Here is a 24,575-nt window from a genome sequence, read left to right on the forward strand (position 1 = left end):
TTCTTCTTTTGCTACTTTCATTTGTGTTTTGTTGAAGTTTTGTAATGATATGCTTTAATGGATTTCTCATTTTATTTTGTACATCTTTTTTGGTATTTTCTTGTGGTTACCATGGAGATTTTGTAAAACATCTTAGTTATAACAATCTATTTTAAACAGATAAAAATTTACCTTCAATTACTACAAAAATATCTACTTTTACACCCTCCTAAGCTTATGTTATCAATATCACAAATTACATTTTTAGTATTTTGTATCCATTAACATAGTTTTACAGTTATATTTATTTTATACTTTTATTCTTTTTAATTCTATTGATGAATTAAAGGTTATTTACTCAAAACCATTACAATATTACAAGAATCTGTATTTGTCTCTATATTTACCTTTTCCAGAGAGCTTTATATTTTGTATGCTCTAATGTTACTACCTAGTGTCCCTTTTTCCAACTTGAAGGACTCTCTTTGGCAGTTTAAGACAGGTCTAATGGTGATGAACTCTGTCAGCCTTTGTTTATCTGGCAGTCTTTATTTTTCTTTCATTATTGAAGGACAGTATTTCCAGATACAGTATTCTTGGTTAGCATTTTTTTTTTCTTTCATCACTTTGAAAACACCTTTGTAGATATTTTCCTTTGTTCATGCATTGTTTTCTTGATTTCATTTATCTTTCGATCTGTGTTCTTTTGTAATGCATCAAGCTTTTTAAAGACAGTATTTTTGAGGGTGCCTGGTGACTCAGTCAGTTAAGTGGTTTACTCTTCGGCTTAAGTCCTAATCTCAGGGTTGTGAGATGGAGCCCTGCATTGGGCTCTATATGGGCACAGAGCCTGCTTAAGATTCTCTCTCTCCCCCTGACTAATGTGCTAAATAAATAAATAAATACAGTATTTTGAATTCTTTATTAGGTAGCTCATTGATCTCCATTTCTTTAGTATCAGTTTCTAGAGATTTATTTTGTTTCTTTTATTGGTCCCTGTTTACTGTTTCTTCATTTGCTTTGTTATTTTTTGTTATGATTTACGCATTTGAAAAAAAATATCCATCTCTCCTAGTCTTTATGGATTGGCTTTGTACAAGGAAAGACCTTCACATACCAGCCTGGCTATACATTCTAACGGTCTCTCAAAACTTTTATAAGGATATGTCTTTCTGAGCTTGTGTGTATAATTTCTCAGTTAGACCGGTTTTCTGGTTTCCTTTTCCGGATCTTAGAGTCTTGCTCTCTCTGGTGTCTTTTTATGTTACTGCAGGTTCTCAGTCTGCCGTAAACCACTGAGCACATTTGCTTTCTATGTACCCCAGGAATATGAAGTATGTCAATCCAAGTCAGATGAGGCAAAAGGCAGTCCCTCAAGTGCTCAAGGAGCACCCCCCCCATATGTTCCCTTTCTCCTTTGTCTCTCAAGTGAGAAGCTGTGAGCCAGGTAGTTTCTCCTGATCAGTGTGAGCTGTGCCAGTTTCTGTCTGCAGTATTATAAGTTCTCTGGTGGTGCCAGAAGTTGCTGAGTTCTCTTCTGTTCTCTCTGGTCCCCAGGCATCCACAGTATGCCAGTTCTATTAGAACTCGGAGTCAAGCAAGACAGAAACCAGTCACTTGGATTGCCTCCCAAAAAGCCAGAACTTAGGACATATGTTCCAGTCTTCTTATTCTCTTCCAAGGATGAAGCCAAGATAAAGGATGGACATTTCCTTCCCAATACAAACTGTACCAGCTTGGGAGAGAGGCTGATGCAGTAAAATAAAATGGCTTTCTTATCCATTTCAATGCATCTGTTCTTGGCTGTCAATTTACTTGAATATTGAGAGCTTCTATTCTATCTGGTTTCTCAAGTTTTCATGAAGTTTTTAGGTCCTGTATTGTTTTTAAGTTAGTGTCTCTGTAAGAGACAAGGTGTGGGCCTCTTTCTTCTATTATCTTGCTACTTATAATTGAACTTGATTTATAATTCCACTCATTATTGGTTCTATGTTAATGGAAGTAACTCCTGAAGTTTAACCATAGGTTGGCTATCAGATCTAATGTTTTGTGCTTATAACTTTTTTCCTATATTGTAATATATATTTTTGTGGGAATTTGGGGCAAATTGAAGCAAATAGTGTTAGACAAATATCAAGTCAACCTACATGTCAAGCCTGAAAATATGCATTATCACTTTAAACATTACATTAGAAAATCCTTCATTAGTCTCCCATCCACATCCATTTTAAGGAGAATTTTAAGAAAACTTTTTCTTCTGATAGCCCAGAATAAGTATCGAAGATTGTACCATGAGTCCAGTAAACAGCTAATTCACTGCTAGCTAATTTATTTTCTGGCTAACAATCAAGTTCTCTTTCAAATTGTGAGTTAAGAAATACAAACTATAGAAAGATAATACTGGGACATGCAGTACAGCTGTAAGGTCATGTAGGGTTTGGGATGGCAAATATTTTTGGTAATTTGACAATTTACTTGTTGAAGAGTAAGGAGAGAAATCATATTTGTGGTCAAATACAAACTAATAAATAAAACATGAAAAAGAACAACAAATGCATTTACTAGTCTGATTTATTTATTTTCATATGATACCTTATGATAGCTTATGATAACTATAATTTCTTTCATGCCAGTTTGCATATGGCCAGTGATTGAACTGGTATAAGCCAGGCAGGCTAGGCTGCACTCGAGGCTTTTAGTCTGATATCTTATGTCTCCACGTAATTTTGTTCTGGGGCCCAGGTTAATAGGGCAGTGGCTTGCTGAGATGTGCTCTTCTCATGGCAGTTTACAACAACATAATCGGTCCAGCCAGACAACACAAATTTTCTAAACCATGAAAACTATGCCTGTTTGCTAACATTTCATGGCCAAACCAAGTTATATGACCAACATCAACATTAATGGGGTACAAAAGCTATTCTGCATACACTAATGGAAATGGGAAGGATAGCATGTGATCAAAACCTTGATGTAATATAGAAAATGTACAACATTGGGATCAAGAATTCAGTGTACTATTAAGAGAAAGAGGGAGAGAGAAAGAGAAAGATATAAAGCAACAAGAGAAAACAAATGCATCTGATATTTTTAGATCATGTAACACTTGTATATACCTCTTATAAATATGTATGCTGGATTTCTCCTGGACCGTTCCACTAATTTACTGAATTTAAGTAGATTTCTATTCTCTGAAACCAAAGGATTACTGAACAAGGGAAACATTTAATCTTAGCTAATTTTGAATAGAGTATATATTAAGTGTAAATTACTTTAAATCTCTCTTAAATCTAACTATACAAAAGTATAAAACATAGCAGGAGGTGATCACATAGGCTTCTACATTATCTTAAATCTTATTATTCACATATTTGTATGGTGACTCTTTATCATTTTTTAGTGACTATGGGGTATTTTGTTTAATAAGCCCCTTAAAAAATGCCTCTGCTTCCAACTTCGTCTCCATAGTCAATACTCTCTGTCAAGCATGGAAAAATAACAAAGGCATACTCTACTTTTATAAAAATATTTTTAAAGAAATTTCAAGGAATCTCCACCAATTTTTATTATGTTTAACAATTAATTGATAAAGAAAAATCATCAGAATCTTCACTCCATTCATTTACCAGCTCTATAAAGGAAGAAAGCAAACTTTGAGAATTTTATTCAGTGCTTTTCCAATAGTAGTGAGATAAATACAGAAACTAACTTTAAAATAAGTTTTGTAATTTCATATGACTTCCTGTGAAACTATAAAAGCAAAATTGAAAAGATTTGACTTGAGAATACAATGACTTATGACTGAAAACTTCATAATCAATTGGCTTTCTGAGACAGCTTCTCCGAATTCCAAAATGTGGCAATTTCTAAAATGAAAAAGCTTAATATTTTAGTGTTCAATTTTTATTGGTTTTTCTAAACTCCCAAAGCAAAAGCTATAAAGGAGAACATAAGAAACAAAAAGGTGCATAGTACGAAATATTAATACAGTAATTTCTTACATTTTTATTATTCCTTCAGTATTCCAAGTATTTTTTAGGCAATATTTAAACCTTATATCACTTTGAGAGGGGCTATTGGGCTAGTCATTAAAATCTAATTTTTAGTTATGGACACTATAAGAAATCTTGACTAAAATTCGGCCATGGTTTTATAAAATTAATCCCATTGAACACTGGATTGTCATAGACTTTATTGCTTAAAAATTCTGTACTAGAAGTTAAAGTAAAAAGAGTGAAGTAAGGGATGCCTGGGTGGCTCAGTTGGTTAAGCAGCTGCCTTCAGCTCAGGTCATGATCCCAGCGTCCTGGGATCGAGTCCCACATCGGGCTCCTTGCTCAGCAGGGAGCCTGCTTCTCCCTCTGCCTCTGCCTGCCATTCTGTCTGCCTGTGCTCGCTCTCTCTCCCTCTCTCTCTCTGACAAATAAATAAATAAACTCTTTAAAAAAAAAAAGAGTGAAGTAATAAAAGTAGAGTATTGCTGCATTTTGTGCAAAGATATTTCATAAACACTGAGTTCCATGAACATATTTAACAATTCAATAGCTGAAATGACAACCTTCTTCATGATTTATCTTGAGTATCTGCCACCCAATTTTCTTTAAGCAAGATATCTTAATCTTTTAGGGGTTGAGAAACTCTTTGAGCATTTGATAAAAGATAAAGGGTCTTTTCCTGAGAAGAACAAAACTTATACATTTATGTACAATGGACTATCTACATTTTAACAAAATAAAGAACCTCTGAGACCGATGCCAGTACTCTGCACGTCCTTGGACTCTGTTTTCAATACCTCAGCAAGTTTAAGTTTAACTAGCCTAATTTTTTTTTTTTTTTTTTTGCCTTCACACGTCTTTTCATGGGGGAAGTGGGAGGAAGAAGGAAGAGTGTTTTCCCAAACCCTGAAGAGGGAAGCTATTCTTCCAGGGTCCGAATGATATTTAATGTATCAGATAAGTTTGGGGGTTTTTTTGGGGGGGGGTGGTCTCACTCTTTAGGTATACAACCTTAATCAGGAAATATTAGCTCTTAGGAAAGAAAATCCCCAAGATTTTCTATTTTACTATAAATTAACAACTATAATTAGGTTAATTATAGATTTACACATAGCTACTAGGAAAGTTAGGACAAATACTCAGATCTATTTTGTTAATGTAAATAACCTTTAACTTATTTTGATATAGCAATTACTTTACCTAAATTAGGTATGCATAATACTATATTAACTTATAAATGGCTCTCATAGTATTTTTTAAAATGTAATTTTATTTTTTCAGTGTTCCAAGATTCATTGTTTATACACCACACCCAGTGCTCCATGCAATATGTGCCCTCCTTAGTACCCACCACCAGGCTCACCCAAACCCCCATCCCCCACCCCTCCAAAACCCCCAGTTTGTTTCTCGGAGTCCACAGTCTCTCATGGTTTGGGAGATGGTGAGGAGAAGTGAGATGGGGGAAATTGGAGGGGGAGACAAACCATGAGAGACTGTGGACTCATAGTATCATTTCTATCCTTATAATAAATTGTTAGGTATATAATGTACATATTATTAGCCTCATTTTGTAAGTGAGAAAGGTAAGAATCAAGAGGTTAAATAACTTGTCTAAGATAATTTAAATATTAATCTTTAGAGCATGGATTCAGATTTGGCTCTCATATCATCCTTCAATAGGGTAAATTGAAACAAACAAACAAACTTGCTTCACGTGTTGTCCTGTTTCTTGAAAGGCTCTTATGGAAACATCCAACGCTTAATTCACTTATAGTTACTGGTTGACCATATTGTCTATGACAGTCTGAGTTAGATGCTATTTACAGTTGAAAGTACAGTTCCTGCTCTACTGGAACTTATGATGGGCTGTGAGCTTTAGCATCATATTATTTGTCTGTATGTGTTATTTAAAGTCGACATATCAGAAAGAGTAATATATTTGAAATGCAAACTGAAATCTTGTTTAAGTCATTTAAACTGTATAACCATTTCAGACATGATGATACTTTCACTACAGATCAAAGATAACACACTTAACAGAAAATGCTCTCTACATTGTTTTTCTGTAATGGTGATAAGGTATACTGATTCTTCCATATCCTATTACCAGTAATTTGTGAGAAGGCCATCTCAGTTTTTGTCTTGTAACAGAATGAAGTCAGTTGGCACATTCAAGAATGCATAAAAAGTCTTGAAACATTGTGTTAAACTGTCTGGAACTTGTTCAAATAACAAAATTTCACAATACCTATCTTTTTGAACAGAGGATTAATTCAGTATTGCTCAAGTATTAAAAACTCTTCCACTGAAAGAGATGGCTTAGTGTATTTTTTTCAGAAGTAAGACGGGGGGCAACAAGTCTACTACTAAAATCCATGCAGTAGGTGGACTTTATATCAATTCTATAACTGCAAGACCCTGAATGTTTGTAGATAAGGTTCTTTTTGAAAGTCACTCATATCAAGTTCTAATGCAAGAATGAATTCATGTTGATGGATCTCTGTTTTGCCAATAACCTTCAAAGTCTTGAAAGAGGAAATCTAAATTAATCAATGAATACCTCAAGAAAGCAGTTATTTTTGAACATTCAACATATTAGCAATCTAAGCTCACCTTGAGTTGATGAAAATTGAGGATTATTTTTGTTAAGTTGAAAAGATTTGAGAGGGCGTGCCTGGCTGACTCTGTTGGAAGAGCATGATACTTGATTTTTGGGGTTGTGAGTTTGAGCCTCATGTTAAGTGTAGAGATTACCTAAAAATAAAATCTTAAAAATAAAGATTTATTGAGAGACTGTTACTTACTCTTCCATGTGTACAAAAATAAAATCTTATAAAGCAAGAGTTTATGGTGAAAAATATACATTCCGCACAATCAAATTAAAATTCTATGGGACTAAAGTTAAGAAATTTTCTTAGATTTATTTTAAATAACTTAACCAGCTGGAAATCTTTTAAAAGTACTCACTAATTCATCTTTTTGAAATGATGGCTTTGCCTTTTAATGAGAAATGTACTTTTCCTTCTTAAAGGAAACACAATGTCCTTGGCTTAGTTGTTCCCCAAAGTAAATCTTTTTATGTGTAATAAAGACACAGATTGTAGCAAATTTATTTCAGGCATGCCAGACTGAAAATCTGTTTCTATAGCAAACAGTCATCCCTTGAGTTTACTAAGCCATATTCTTCAAATAAATAAGATATTTTACATTAGTGTAACCTGAATGTTGCTATCAAGGTGTTAATCCTTCATTTCTTATTCTAAGAAAACCACCTCAGCACTCATCCCCACAGCTATTGAAAGTGTGTCATCTTTCTCCCATATTCAGGACCATGGGGTCATGTTAGTCTATCAAGGTTGATCCATCTGAGGCCACCCTGGCTCATCTGTTTTTCTTTCTACATACAGATAGAGTCTGCATGGGTTCCTCCACATTGCTCCTAAAAGTAAATATATCTATCTCCACTTTATTTTCCTAGGTGCATTATATAACATTAGTTACATTTAGTAGCCTTTACTGTAGTTTGAAGGTGAAAGTGTTATAGAGTAAAATAGGAAGCCATTTAAACTTGATCATTTATAAAGATCAAGTGCTCCATGGGAAGCCACTCCTTGACATTTCTGTCCACTGTCTAGTCCTGGAATCCAGGACCTACTAACAGACAGCATTTTCCTCATTTCTTCTTTTTTTCTCAGTTCCAACTTACTAACAATTGATCCCAATAACTTTCTGAGTGAAAATGCAGTTTACTTAGACAATGTGATTTATTATATACATCTTTTCATATAAATCAACTTTATGTGGTCATTTTTATTTTATTTTATTTATTTTATTTTTTTAAAGATTTTATTTATTTATTTGACAGAGAGAGATCACAAGTAGAGAGGCAGGCAGAGAGAGAGGGGGAAGCAGGCTCCCCGCCGAGCAGAGAGAACCCGATGAGGGGCTCGATCCCAGGACCCCAAGACCATGACCTGAGCCGAAGGCAGAGGCTTTAACCCACTGAGCCACCCAGGCGCCCCATATGTGGTCATTTTTAAATAATATTCATGTATGTTAGAACAGAAACTATTTTTATGTAGCATAGTGTTATATTTAAAGAGATTTGATCAAATTGATTAACTATGTTATTGAAATATTCTGGGCCTTAACTACATTTTTGGGTTTTTCTGATCCACGATTTTCTAAAATAGCTGGGTTAAAAATTCCCCAGTGTACATGTGGATTGTTTAACCTCTCCCTCAAATTCTGTCAATTTTGTCGTACATAATTGTAAGCAATGTTATAAAGGTTCTAGATGTTTGTAGTTGAAAGTTGAAATATCTCTTTAGGGTTTTTTTTTTGCAATCTCATAATTTCTCTTTCTCTTTATTATTATTTTATGTTAAATTCTATTTTTTCTGATATTAAAATTATGACACCCAATTTCTGTTGGGTAATATTTGTGAAGTAAGCTTTTCTAACCATTTTGCATAATTTTTATCAATGTGCTTTTTATGTAGAGCTCATAAAATTTCTACAGTCTTTGTCTTTTAATAGATAACTTAAATGTGTATATATTTGTTTAATAAGTAAGTAGTCTCTTTGCTCAATGTGGGGCTCAAACTCTCAACTCAGAGATAAGAGTCACTTGCTCTACTGACTGAGCCAGCCAGGTGCCCCTCTATTTGTTTTTGTTAAAATACATTTGAACATATTCCAGTCATGTATTTTTTAGTTTTCAATTTGTCATGTCTCTTGTTTTTTTTAATTTTTTTACTTTTTTTTCTGCATTCCAGTGAATTTAAAACATTTCCTTTGTTTCTTGTGTGTTCCTTTGTTGCAAACGGTACCTATTATTTTAGTTTTCATTGTATATCCTTAAATGTTTAATGCACAGATCAAATATTATACTTCTGAAATATTTCTAAATTGATTCAGCATAACTATCCTTCTCATAGAAAAAGAAAACAGAAGTAGAAATATTGCATTTTTTAGTAGGAATCTTTTGTTTTATTTTTTATTTATTTTCTTTTTTATTTAATTTTTTTTGAATTTTTAAAATTTAAATTCAATTAACACATAATGTATTATTAGTTTCAGAGGTAGAGTTCAGTGATTCACCAGTTGTATATAATACCCAGTGCTCATCACATCATGTGTGCTCCTTGATGTCCATCACCTAGTTACCCTATCCCTCTACCCACCTCCCGTCTAGCAGCCCTCAGTTTGTTTCCTATGATTAAGAATCTCTTATGGTTTGTCTCCCTTTCTGATTTCATCTTGTTTTATTTTTCCTTCCCTTCCCCTATGAACCTATGTTTTGTTTCTTAAATTCCACATATGAGTAATATCATATGATAATTGTCTTTCTCTGATTGACCTGTTCAATTTTGCATAACGCCCTGTAGTTCCATCTAGTCATTGCAAATGGCAATAGTTCATGATTTTTGATGGCTGAGTAGTATTCCATTGTGTGTGTGTGTGTGTGTGTGCCATATTTTTTTTATCCATTCATCTGTCAATGGACATCTGTGCTATTTCTATACTTTGGCTATTATAAATGCTGCTATAAAGAGTATGGTGCTGTATCCTACTGGTTTTTTTTAAATTTTAATTTTAATTTTTATGTTTTTTGCATCAATACCTCATAGCGCAATTGCTGGATCATAGGACAGTTCTATTTTTAGCTTCAGAGGAAACTCCATACTGTTTTCCTCAGTGGCTGCAGCAGTACCTACTGAAGTATCCCACCTATCTTCTTTTTTACAATCTACCGTTTCAGTTTCTCCACCTATTGACAAGCATAGAAATTGAATAATGCCTTCGTTATAGATAATAATTAAACTGGATAAACTGTAGCCAGGGCTCAGGTGCAAGAGCACAGGGCTCCAGGGGTCCCAAACAAATTAGGTTCAACTATTGGCTGATGATAAAATCTAGAGGCAGAGAAATGAGTGGTGTGAAAAAAGAAAGGAATTTATTTCAGTGAGGACAGCATTGGAAAGATAGTGGACGAGAATCTCAAAAGACTATCCTTGAAGTTTTTGAAAATACTTTCAGATTTATATGAAGAAAATGTGGGACAAAGGTCAGCAAGTACTGTAGGTGGGCAGTGAAGGTCAAGTTGATATTTGTCTGGGGGTCAGCCATGTGGGGTCTTGCTGGCTCAGGACAGTCCTTATTACTGGTGGGGGCAGTTTCTCTTCCTCTCAGGGGATGCTTTGCCTGTAGGATCTTTTGCCTGAGTTAAGAGATAAGTGGAAATAAGAACTTAATCAATTAGAAAGTACAGACTGTGGCCAAAACAGTGGAAGTTGAAGTCCTTTTTCAATATTAGCATATCATCCTTATAGCACTATGGATGGTAGAATTAGGAAATAAAAGGAAACTTGACCTGTCATTGCATTTGTTGTAGAGCCATTGGATCAACCTGCCCAGTTTATCTTCTTCAGGACTTCCCAGTTATTTGACACCGGAAATGCCATTTTAATTTATGAAACAGTTTGACTTCCCTCTATTAGTCTATTACTTGTAACCTAACAGTTGCAATGGTTAGATTTAACAATGTTTCTTACAAAATTTTGTTTCTTTCTTTCTTGCATCCTATTCTTAAGTAAACATTTCTTCATGTTGAAATGCTTTAATACTTTCTTCATAAAAAAAATAAATAAATAAAATACTTCTTTCATAAAGGATCTAGGAAATCTACACATTTATGAAATACATTCATTTTTATTATTTCTGAAAAAAATCATGACTTTGCCCTTATATACAAGAGTTTACCTGAACTTTGATTATAGATTGTCAGTTATTTTCCTTCATTTCTGAAAATGTTATTCTTTACTTCTGGCCAATATAGTGTTGATGAGTTATCTGTTAGTCTAGCGTCATTCAATTGTGCTTTATTTTCCCTTTTGTAATTCTTAGGATTTATTTTTTTAACCGTGCTATTCTGCTGTTTCATGGGGCTATATTTAGATGCCTTTATCTTTATTTTACTAGTTATAGAGCATATTTTCAACCTGAAATTACCTCTCATTCCATGCAATTTTTAGCCATTATCTTTCCATATACTGATTCTCCATCATTCCCTCTAATTTCTGCCACTGGATAATCATTTAGGCAAGGTTTTAAAGTCCTAATTATTATCATTCTTCATTATTCATGCTTTTATATATATATTTTTAATCTCCTCATGCCTTTTGGACAAATTCTTGAGTGCTACATTTCAAACTTCAATTTCTTTCTTTGATTATGTTCTAACTCATTCTGCAGTTTTTAAAAGGTAGACAGTAGCCATAAATGCTTATTTAAACACATTTAATTACAATGAAATAAAGTTAAAAATTCAGTTCTTCAGTCATAGAAGTATATTTCAATTATTCAATAGCCAGAAGTGGCTCATGGCTACCATATTGGACAGGGCAGGTACAGAATCTTTTCATCATCACAGGAAGTTCTATTGGACAAGTCTGGAGGGTATGCCGATATTGAGTCTTTAGACTGATTACAAATAAATGTTTATATGCTGTTTCTAATTGGTTCTCTTCCATAGCCATCTGTTTTGACTAATTTCTGCATCAGTTTTCTAATGACTCATTTTTTTTTTAAAGATTTTTATTTATTTATTTGACAGACAGAGATCACAAGTAGGCAGAGAGGCAGGCAGAGAGAGAGGAAGGGAAGCAGGCTCCCTGCTGAGCAGAGAGCCCGATGCGGGACTCGATCCCAGGACCCTGAGATCATGACCTGAGCCGAAGGCAGCGGCTTAACCCACTGAGCCACCCAGGCGCCTGACTCATTTATTTTTTAAATGTCATTCTTTTTTTCTAATTATTTAAAAATATGTATCTTAAAGTTGTTATTTCAAAGCCATTATTTTCATGTTGGTATAATTATTACGTTTGTTGGCTTTAGTTTTTCATGTTGTTTTGCTTTGTTTTTCAGGTATTTTATAGTGTTCACTTGCTGGCTCATCTTGAGGGCCTATTTTGGTTTCTTCTGATTGCTTTGCTCTTTCTCATCCTCTCATTGTGTTTTCCTCCATCTGCTTACTCTCCAGCTCAGTCAAGAAGCAGATCATATAGAAGATTCTTGGCACCTGTCCCATGGTGACACTGGGGATATCTCCTATCCACTCATGGAGCCAGAAATTGAGTTGGCATACATCCTGATTGGGTGGCTATCTCTATGCCACTTGCCAAACTAAGTTCATGGGTCACAGCTACAGGAATAATTAGAGTTATGCTCAGCATCTCTCCATGGATGGAGAGAGTCCATTCCAGACCTTGATTTCATATTGTGAGCCTGGCTCTTGCCTTGCCAAATCATCTGTAGGGGGCTTTGGGTTACAGTTACTCTGCAAGGGCCAGATAATTGGTGGCTTCTACCTGTTACTGAATTTAAGGCCAAATAGATCTGAGGCTTTGTGCCTGCTCTGTAATTTCTAATCTATAGTGATTTGTTTTTCTTCTTGTTTTTGAGCAGAATTATACATATTTAATTTAATTTCCAAAAATTTTCCATTGGTATCATTTGGGATGAATAAGCACACTTTAAAGTGTGAACTCAGAATGATTTTGAGTGGAAACCTCATCTTTCTTTTTTTGGGAAAACAGTTATTTCTTTGATATTTTCTGTTTCTCATTTTTTCTGTTCTCCTATTTGAAACTTTTAAATTTGTTATATTTAACATATTTTTGAGAATGACATCTATTTTCCAAAACAAGAAAAATTGGAGAAAAGAACTTCACTGCATTTTTGAAAATCTCTTTATCTCTCTCTATGTAGGTGTTCATACTTATCAAGACAGCTAGTATTTCCTATTCCTTTTTTAAAAAAAGATTTATTTATTTGAGAGAAAGAATGAGAAAGAGTACATGTGTGAGTGGGGAGAGGGGAGAGGGAGAAGATATTTAAGTAGACTTCCAGCTGAGTGTGGAGTCTGATACTGCGCTCATGCAGGGTTTCATCTCATCGCCCATGAGACCATGACCTGAGCCAAAACCAAGAGTCAGACACTTAACTGAGTGAAGCATCCAGGTGCCTCTTTCTCATCTACTTCTTTGTTTATTCTTTTGCCATATGTTCTTTTGGTGGCGATCTTGTAAAGAGACCCTCACAGATATGTAGTTGGAAAAAGTAAAAATATTTTATTAGTGTTTTCAGATAGTGGTGGCATTGTTTTTTGAGTTTCACTACCAAACAAAACTCAAATGGCAGTTTCTTAAACGTTTTATGCTATATATGATATGATTGAATATCAACACATTTTTCAAATGTTGTTAAATAAAATTCTCAGGCACATTGGCGTTTTGAATAGATCTTTTGTTCCCAAAATTTCCCAAATTTTTCCCAAAATTCTTCTAGAACCCTAAAACATTGTCCCTCTCCAATGTTGGCCACAATCCAAACCACAAACCTTCATGACATCAGGACACATTTGACTTTTGTTTCTCGGATCTAGGACAGGAGATGTGGAGAAGTGTTTTCTTTGCCTTGGTACTTGCATTTATCACGAGAGCAGGTTGTGTCCTGACAGTGCTGTACATTGGATCCATGCTGATAGACTGGTCCATGTGTTTTGTATTAAATTTTAAGTGTGTGTGTGTGTGTGTGTGTGTGTATGCGCGTGTGCGCACGCAGGCAGAGAAAGGAAGAGAAGGGAAAAGAAGAGAAAAGGAGAGAAGAGAAGACCCTTTACAACATAAGACCCCCCTAAAATAAGCCCCGCATCAGAGGTACCTCTTGCTCAGGTCTAACAAGGGTGTTGCCCTACAGTTATGGGAATGTGCTGTAATGACCAAGGTTGAGTTCAATCTAAGTAGATCTCAAAGCATGCAGAGACCTGGCATTATTTCTTTGGTGATGAGATGGCTTCTGTCTCTAGACTAATCCAGCTAAGTTTAGTTCAGTTAGAAGAGCCTAGACAGCTAACTGTTAAACAGTTACCAGATCAGATTTTCTCTGATGAAATAGAATTCGACTGACTCTTTGCTCTATGAACTACTATTCATCATGTTTTCGGAAAGTCTTAATTCAGTCAATAGGGTAATGATTGTCTGAGAGTCAGACAGTTCATATGCAACTATTCCATTTTCTGGATGGCTGCTGTTCTTATCCTCTGTTCCTTAATGCAGTAAATGTGTGCTTAGTATTACACGTACACAATCTTCACTTGGAATTTTTGAAATTTCAACTAGCAGGTATTGAAAAAGGGCTTACTAAGTTAAATTTTTAATGTTTTTAATGCATACTTCTTAAATACATTAAAATCCTATCTTATTTATTTATATTATCTTACAGTTTTTAAAATTAATTTGTTTTTAATTAAGCCTTAAAAAGTACTCAACAAAACATTCAACTTCAAACAGGAATGTATTACTTATATATTAGTAAGCTTAGTTGTCAATGCAATCTTTATTTTCCATGAATGAAAATATATGCTATTGTTTATTATAACTATGTTTAAATAGGTAGGTAACAATAGAATGCAAAATCACCAGGAATGTTTTTGTTCTCCAGTCTCATTTTAGTTTTATCATGGTGTCTTTGTTAAAATTCAAATACATTAAATTGTGTCATCACTAAATAAAATTTGCAAAAGTATAAAGTCACTCATGTTATGATTGTTGCATTTTAGAATTGTAGGATTTTTCTGTTGCTGACTTCAATTTAGATCATGTTGGAGATACAGTAGGTAATAACTGTTTATTGTGTATTTTGTTTCTGGTATTGTACTAGTTGATTTACATTGCTAATTTATCCCCTAAAGCGATCATCTAGGTGATGTATTTAAATTTGTATTTGTGTAACTAACAGAAAATATGAGTAACATTATCTATGGTAGATTGCATTATTTCTCCAGAATATTCAACCTTCCTGGATCCAGTGTTCTTTGTCATGCAACTTTGTATTTCTTTACATTACATGGGTCAGGCCTGTTTCCTACCTTTTGACTGGGATTCAGCCATGTGACTTGCTTTAGCCAATAGATGAAGCATGCCCATTCTAAGTTTAGGCTGGAAAGAGGCTTTTTAGATTTCTATTTGCTTTCTTGTGTTTCTGTTATCAGTGTAAGATTTCCTTGGACTATTTTGCTAGTCTCAGAAAAAGGATGAAAGCCATGTGGAACAGAACCACCCCTGCCAAGCCACTCCAGCCGACTTTATCCTGTATTGACAGACCCAAAGATATAGGAGTGATCAGCCTCTGAATTTTGGGAAGTTTTGCTGTTGAATAGCAATTGATCAATATATTTATGGTGCTTACTGCTATAATGAGAATTCCTGAAGAAGGAAATCTTGGATTGTGGAATCTTTGAGGTATATTGTTATAGATCTGGATCCTTCAATATTCCTTTTCCATCAAAATTTATGTTATGGCTTTTTCATCCTTGTCATCAGAAAATGGGTTCTGCACTTAAAAACATAAAATGTGTGTTCTAGGTAGGAAAAAAGGGAAAGAGCAAAAGCCTGCCTGCAAGAAACCTTTAAGATCTGTCCCTTTAAAAAAAAAAAATTTGTCCAATAATCTTTTCATTAGCTTCAACAAACATCTCATTATCTAAGCTGGGACCTCATAACCACTCTTTTCCTTAAGGTAGGAAAGTAGGTATTTTTTACTTTAAGTCTGCTGTAGTCGGAAAAGGCAAAACAAAAGTGGATTATAAATGCCATTTGGAGAATTAACATCCCAGGCGTACCACCTCCCCTTCTAGCCACCCCAAATACCTTATTTCTTATTTTATGGTTTAATGTACTCACTCCCATCTGACAGACACAATCTAAAAGTATGATGCAGTTTTTGCAGCTAGCTACAGGTTTAGGATATCTGGGTGATATGCAGTTTTTGTATCAGATATGGATGTGGCCTGATAGCAAATAAGCTTAAAAGACCAGTTATTGGCTTTCATACATTCAAATACGGTGACAGAGAACCATAGGATGTCTGCAATAAAAATCCCATTTGGAAATGGGGAGAATGAGAAATAGAAAACAACTTTTCCCTAATCATTACCCAAGCATGCTATTTAGGAATAAGGACAGCACTGCTCTGGGGATGGAGAGAATTCCTCAGTGAATCTTTGGTTCTGTTCTTGGGAAGACATTCTTTATCAGAATGCTTTTTCTTCTTAACACAAGAATCAATACCCTCCTAACCAGAAATTACCAGAACTTTGTCTCTACATCCTTTATACTCAGCAAAATCAGGATTTTTGTTTTGGTGTTTTCAGCACCCCAATTTCAAGCTCAAATTTTTATATGTGTTAAATTCTGTTTGGCTGCAAATGAAGACATGTTTAACAATGATTAGATTTTATATTCCACTGAATAAGGAGGCTTGGGTAGTTATTCAAAGACAGTCTTCCCTTTTCCTGGTTGTTCATCTGTGCATGAATCTTTTGTCACGATCCTATTCCCTTAGACATTGCATCTACATTCCAGGTGGAAGAAGAGGGAAAGGCAAAAGGCTGACTTGATCTGTTCTTTTAAACATTTTTTCCGGAACCCCTATCAGTAACTTCTGCTTATATTCCATGGACAGAACTGGTTCTCATGTTCACAAAAGCCAAGCAAAGTGAATATTTCATATTTCCAACCTGTGTATTATAAGAATGGCAGAAATTTGCTTGTGAATGGCTTTTGTGTAGCTAATCCATTAATTTCTACCTTAATTTTCTTTTTAGACTAGGAACTCAAAACTATATTTTTCTTTAAATTATGCTAAACTGTTTGCATTTGCAATTTGGGAATACCACTTCTAATAGAAGTTTTTCTGTTGCATTCAGCACATTTAATGTATCTTTTCAATTTTCTTTACTTTCACAATTTAAAATCTGTTTCAAATTAAAGAATGTTCTTTTGTTCAGCAAATATTTATTAATAAAGAATGATAAACATCTTAATAGAAATCCCAAGTTTTTCATATTTAAAGCATTATGTCATCACTCAATACATTTAATATTTGCTGAGGTTTACTGAAAAGAACAAAGGAAATGGAGTTAAAAGATTCATCCTTTGGCTATATGCCATAAGATCTTTGAGCATCAGATTCTCTATTCCAAAAGCAAAATTATAATAACTATTTCCCAGGAAGTTTGTAAGATTTAATTAAAATAATGTCTATGGAAGCAGTTTGTGAAGTCTGAAGTACTATGTATTATGACTATTAGTTACAAATTCACTATGAACTAAAGGGAAGCTACTTTTTGCTAAACAATTATATATACAATGGACTTAAATACACACACATAATATTTAAATACCATTAAATATTATGATCTTTAGACATTGTGTTCATTTAAAATTTCTTTCTGTCTGATTTAAAGTTAGACGGAAACACACATTGTTGGATTTCTCTAAAATGACAATTTTCTGTTCTTTTAGTACCATTAACAGAAGACAATACATTTGAAAAAGTTTGACCTTTTTCAGGTTAACTTAATGTGAGTACAATGGTACTCATATTAACTCTGTGAGGGCTGCTGTTTTCTTTGTCAAGTGTCCCTGCCAAAGCACATTGATAATGTGCCCTTTGTGATTTAGGTGGACTGTCCTTAGAGAAAATAACAGGAATGATGGAAAAGCAACTCAGGTGAGTCATAGCCCCAAAAAGGCACAACTTAGAACATAACAATGACTGTTGTGCTATCTAATGCCAGTCAAAAAATAACTACATTGCCAATTTTGCAAAATGTGTCTCCATTTCTGTCTTTTATTTCACTCCTGTGAGAACATATAAATCTCATCTTGAGGATATTAGCATTAAAAAGCAAACACTTTTAAAATAACATGAGAAGAGATAAAGGAAAATGAAAACCGCTTAGTTAGATTTATGCAGGATATAAAGGTAATAGAAGAGATTTTATCTCTTTCTAAGCAATCCGTAGAGTTCCTGAAGAATTTAACTTCGAAATTCAGAAATTTCAAAAACATTTATCATTCTGTTCATATAGGAATCATACTTCTAATCTGCAGCACCTAAATTTTTTCTTGATTTGTGAGTACTCTGTATTTGGGTATTGAAAAATGAGGGAGTTTGGGATATGCCACTGCAAAATATTCTAGCTTTGGTATATTTTGCTTATTTTGCGCTGAGGGCATTTGAAAAACAGCAAATACAGGAGAGACTTTCTTTGAATTCCTTTCATCTGCCTAAAGACAGATCTTCCAAAAGAAATTCAGTTGTCATAAATCCTCTCCCCAGGAGTTTCATTAACCAGGGTAGATTGATTCTTATCACGGGAGAAGAGACTCAAAGTCAACACCAGATTCAGATGAACTTTTTAACAAACGATCATACCTACCATCTATTCTCTAAGGGCCCATTTATCTTTCTTATAGATCATTTACTCTCCCCTAAGTGACCTACATGTCTGTCCCCCTCTTCCCTATTAAGACAATATACACGTTTTCAAATCTTACTGCTTTTTGGGGTATTCACTTTTTTTCCCCTGTGATGCCTCTCGTATGAAATACTAAAAATTAGTATATTATAAATACACTAATATAATACTAAAAATACATTTTCTCCTATAACCTGCCTGTTAGTTTATTTTGAAGACCTAGTTATAGAACCTAGGAGAAGAGCAGAGGGAAAGACTTTCCTTCCCTCCATACATATATAAAATAAAGTGAGGTTTTTGTTTTTTGTTTTTGTTTTTTTTTTTACTAAGGTTGTATTTAAATTCCAGTATGGTTAACCTACAATGTTATGTTAGTTTCTATTGTACAATATAGTGATTCAGCAATTCCATACATCACCCACGGCTCATCAAGACAAGTGCACTCCTTAATCCCATCACCTAGTTTACCTGTCCCCTACTCACCTCTTCTCTGGTGACCATCAGTTTGTTTTCTATAGTTCAGAGTCTGTTTCTTGATTTCTCTCTCTCTCTCTCTCTCTCTCTTTTTTCCCTTTGTTCATTTCTTTTGTTTCTTAAATTCCACATATGAGTGAAATCATATGGTATTTATTTTTCTCTGACTTATTTTGCTTAGCATAATACTCTCTAGCTCCATCCAAGTCATTGCAAATGGCAGGATTTCCAAAATAAAATGAGTTCTGCAAATGTTTTTTTTCCTCTCAGAAATGAGTGGTTATTAAATTTATTCCATTATAATTAAAATCATTTTATTGCGGTTTCTCTTCACTTGTAATCACTAGCATCCATAGACTTTGTTATGAATTTACATCTGTGTAAGTGTAATGCTTGTTTGCTGGCCAACTGGGCAATTGGATCAATGGATGGTTTGCATCAACTGACAAGGAGGGACTGAATTTTAAGAAGTCTCCATTTGTCTTGTGTTTTGACTCACTCTGTTGTTTGCTACCAGAAACATCTAATGAGAATGCTACTACTTTCATTTTATGGCTGTTCTTATGAGACTGACAAAGAAGTGAAATGGCAAGACAAACCTGAAGTACAGAATCTAATCCAATTATTGAAACATGACAGTAGGTACCTAGCTCTGTTATCATTAATGCCCGTTACTTCCCACTGATGCTGCTGATGAGTTACACACACAGAAAATCATTTTCTATTAGAGGTAAATTATCCAGACTCTTTCTGTTTTTCATGGTATTGATCAAATGTGCACCATTCCTTTCAATTATTCTGCAGTCTGTGCAACATACCACAGACCTAATAAATATTTTATTGAAAAACTGTCATTTTGTCACAGCAACTATATGTCATACAGATATTTATTAATAAATATTAAGATCATTATAATATCAATGTTGTTAACCTCTCTGAACAAAATCAGCCTTACCTAGAACAATCTGTAAGGACATTGTGTTTATTTTACCTTGTTTCCAGTAATATACAAATGAGAAATTTTTCTGCCATTGGGGCTAAAAAGCCTTAAAAAGCACATTTTGAAATCTAATTGTCATAAAGCAAGACTCTTGCTTAATGTCATGACCAAATTCATTTTTAAATACAGTTTTTTAAAATAAATATTGTTAGAAGAAAAGTCATGTTCTTTCTCAGGATGAGAGATCTCAGATTTCTTGTAATACATAGTAGTATGCAGACTATTTTATATTTTTCAAAGATGAAGAGTTATTTCACATGATGGCTTATTACAATAAATACATTAAAATTTTGGGTGGCTATAGGAAAAAAATTAGATAGGAATAAAACCTTAGCTAATACCCAAGGAGGGGGACTATATGACTTAATGTTAACATTTGTCAGGCTTAAAAATGACTAATTTTGGCACAGAATAGTTCATTGATCTCTTTTTATCATGATACCACCACAAGCTCTAGAAACCAAATATAGATAAATACATTTCTATTAGGAAACAATGAAAAGGTCTCAATTTAAGAATTTTTTTAGTCTCAGTTATGATTAGTACTTTGTCAAGCAGTTATTTTGTTTTTAAATATCTACTAAGTGTCAAGTATTGTGGACACAGAGCTGAAGATGGCACCATGATTTTCCTTACGGCACTCACAGTTAGGTAGACATAACTGGGTAATCATAGAAGTATCAACAATAGAGACATACAAAACCTACTCTTGAGACTAGAAGGAAGATGCCTTAGTGTGCCTGAATAATCTAGAGACACTTCCTGAAAGAGGGATCATGTTTCTTTTTGTTTTGATTTGTGGTAAGCAGGTTAATGGTCACCCAAACATGTTCACATCCGAATCTCTGACACCTATGAATGTGTTACTTTACAGAGTAAAAGGATCTTTGCATATGTGATTAAATTAAGGATTTTGAGATTGGTAGACTGAGAGATCTGCTGAAAAAGATACAAGATTAAAGTAAATTTGGCAGTGGTTGATCTAAAAGCCATAGGTCTATTTACTGAATAGTAGTGACAAATACAAAACCAAACAAAAAACAACCGCCACACACACACAAAAATAACCCTGTTTTCCTTGGAGAAAATTCAGTATGTGTAGACAGGGCATGTCGGGCTAGGCAGTAGATACTAACAGCAGGTTTTTCCTGGTTGTTAGTTTATATGAAGCTTTTGACTATCATCAAGAAATGAAAGTGAGGGGCGCCTGGGTGGCTCAGTGGGTTAAAGCTGCTGCCTTCGGCTCGGGTCGTGATCTCAGGGTCCTGGGATCGAGCCCCACATCGGGCTCTCTGCTCAGCAGGGAGCCTGCTTCCCTTCCTTTCTCTCTGCCTGCCTCTCTGCCTACATGTGATCTGTCTGTCAAATAAATAAATAAAATCTTAAAAAAAAAAAAAAAAGAAATGAAAGTGAATGTCACTCTTTAACACTTCACAGAACTTTCAGTTGCATGTAGGTAGAAAAGGAATTTATTTAACTTTTTCCCTTTTTGAGTAGTATTTAATAAATTAAGCCAGCTGGCATAACTGTGTGTGACATCAGCTGCAGAGCATAGCATATTGCTAAAACATTTTTACAGACAAGAAGACATGAAGAGAAAATGTTGTAATATATATAAAAGATTATGTGAATTATGATACTAGTAGGGATGGAAGGACATTTTACAAAGAAATAAGTGAAATAAAGTACTAATTTGAATTTCAAACATTCTACTTCTACGGCTTGAATTTTGGACTTTCAGGTTTTATGGGAAAGCAATGGGTTAGAAAATTAGGTCTATCAGACAAGTTCAATAAAGAGATTTTTAAAGAAGTTACCAAAAAGGTAACTTATTCCTATCCTGTCTCCAGGAACCACAAGATAAGACAAAAGAAAATGAGTCAGAGCTGTCACAAAATGATTTCAGTGATACACGTAAGAACAGAGCAGCTTATTAAACACTTGATCATTTAATTAGCATTGCATTAAATATACTTCTTTGGAGATATTAAAATTAATAACTTCTCATACTTTTAATTTCACCAAGTTCATTTTTGGTTCTTTAAATAGAATTTTCCCTTTCCTGCAACAATCTAAAACCTATTAGTCAAATACTCAACCATTCTTTTTATTTACAGTAGTAGTTCTCAACTCTGTAAGACCAAATACTACTCTTTTGTGCTAAGTTTTCAAGGCAGAGACTTTGGAGTCGAAGATCAGGATTAGAACTTTCTGAAAGTTTCCCTTGTAACTTTGGTGTACAGCTACTTACAGAAAATCCATACAGGGAGTTTGTAGCAAGTACAATCTCTAACCCATTCCACTTTCTCTACCTTCTAAAAAGTATAGTTATTGCTGCTAATCCATTGGGTCTGGTGATGAGCCAAGCTAGTGTCACTGGTGGAGATGTAGGAACAAAAGAACAGACAGAATCTAAGGGGTCTGATGTAAGAATTACTGCAAAATGAGGAAAAACTAGAAAATCAACATAAAGGTGGACAAGGCTGAAGCATTTAGAAAAGTTTTTACACCATTTTTTTCCCATGTTGCTATTCTGAATAGGAAAGGAGAAAAGTTTAAGGATGGAAGGTAAGTAGTGGCGGGCTGACAGGTCATCAAGAAGTTGGAGAGCATAGTCAAGGCTACCCTGAATATAAGGCATATAACTAGGGAGATACAGCTGGTAAGTTCTTTTAATCAAAGCAAACCAAACTTTATTATACCTAACACAATGCTCAGCCTTAGGAGGTCTCAGAAGTGTGTCTAAAGTCATCCAGCAAGTTAGGCTCAATTCCATACAGAATTATGGTCCAAGTTTCCTGAAACATGGTCTCCCTCTTTTCCGTCCATGCCACTCTTTTTTCTTTTTATGCTTTCTAAAAAATGAGCTGTAAATTAAACATGAGTGAACATAGTTTTATTTATAAATAAAAATTGAGACCTGAGGTAAGCTGAGCCATGTCATAGTTTTAATAAAGATTTGGTAATTAGGTGAGATTGCTGGGTAAATGCTTATGGAATTTAATTGGATTTTCTGATAACTATAAAATGTTAAAATCTATTTTAATTTCCTGCTTACCATGTGCCTTTTCCTCAGAAACTCATTAGTGATATTGTTTCCAAAATTTGATTTTTATTTATCTTTAGATGGTATTGTATTTTTAAAATTATAAGAATGAACCTCTGTATATAATGTATATACACGTATACTTATGTGTGTATATATGTATGTATATACACACACAGTGTCGTCTGTTTTAATATAAGAAGGCTATTGCTTTCCATCTATTAATTCTGTAACTTGCTACTTCACAAAATTTACTCATTGTGCTAGTTTTTCCATTTGCTTTTTGGAATTTTTCAGATATAGAATCATATCAACTTCAAATACAGTTCATTTCTTTCTCACCAATTCTTTGAAAGTGAAACCATTTTAAAATTCACTCTTTGGCTTTTTATATCAATGAGAATTTTTTAAATTTTTGAGACTTAAGTTAAAAAAATTTTTTTCCCACCTTTTTGTTTCTTGAAAAGATGCTACACTAAAGCTTTATAACTCCCTTTATTTTCTTATATTTATTTTTAGCTATTTATGTAATTACTATGAAGGTAAAATTCACCTGACATTTACTTTGTAAAATATTTCAATTAGTGGCCTCATAATCTTGTTTGGAAACTTAACAATTTTATCTTTAATATATAAATGGAAAAGCTACATTCTCTTGAGATAGCATTCTGTACTCTTCTTATTTGTGCTTCTAAATGTCCATTATCACATTATTCATCTCATTATAATAAAAGAAATTTTCTGTGAACATTTCAGTTTTTAATTGAATAGCATATAGGAAAATGCTTTCATTATCCAATTTGACAGAGAGACAGCAAGAGAGAGAACACAAGCAGGGGGAGTGGGAGAGGGAGAAGCAGGCTTCTAGCTGAGCCGGAAGCCCGATGTGGGGTTGGATCCTGGGACCCTGGGATCATGACCAGAGCTAAAGGCAAACTCTTAATGACTGAGCCACCCAGGCACCCCCTATTGTTGTCATTGTTGTTGTTTTTTAAGAAGGCTATTACTTTCTCTTATAAGACTTTATGTTTGTTTTCTGCTTTATAAATGAGTAAGATATGAGGAGTCACATATTTCATAAAACTTAATAGCATTATACCTTACTTTATTGTAGGTGTGAAAAACACTTTTAGAAATCTGTTATCAATGGAGAAATGAATTAATTTGATCAACTTAAAAATTCTATATTATTTTAGAATCTGGAGTTCTCAAACAAGGTTAAGGAACAGAGTTGTTATGTTACAAGAAAATCAAGTAGAGAAACAATGAAATGAAGGGACCCAATATTTGAATATTTGGAAGCTGTTATAATGATATTTAATATTTTGGTCTTTTATAGGCTAATTGCAGAACAGGTAAAAATAATTGCAAGCTTTATCTTCTCCCCATACCCCCAACTCTGGATTCCCTGTCCAGTATTTTTGCCTTTAGAACTGAATTAAGAACAGCTTGTGCTCAAAAAGTCTTTCCCGATTTATTATCATCCTATTCTTTTTTCTCTAGGAATTTTCCCGAAGTTTTCAGAAACAACCTAAAACCACCTTTGCTTAAGCTTTATAAACTTCTATCACTCTCGCTTCTGGAAGAGATTGTTTCAAGGGTGAATCCTTTGTTGCTCAAGGGGATTATTTATCTTTTGAAACAATCTTAATATAAACTATAAGCAACTTACTACACCCTCCCTCCTTAGAAAGTGTAGTGAGTTCCATAGGTCTGTTTGATAAATTTGGGGTTACAGAGAGCCCATTTTAC

This window comes from Lutra lutra, chromosome 11 (genome assembly GCF_902655055.1).
Source record: "Lutra lutra chromosome 11, mLutLut1.2, whole genome shotgun sequence".
Taxonomy (NCBI): Eukaryota; Metazoa; Chordata; class Mammalia; order Carnivora; family Mustelidae; genus Lutra; species Lutra lutra.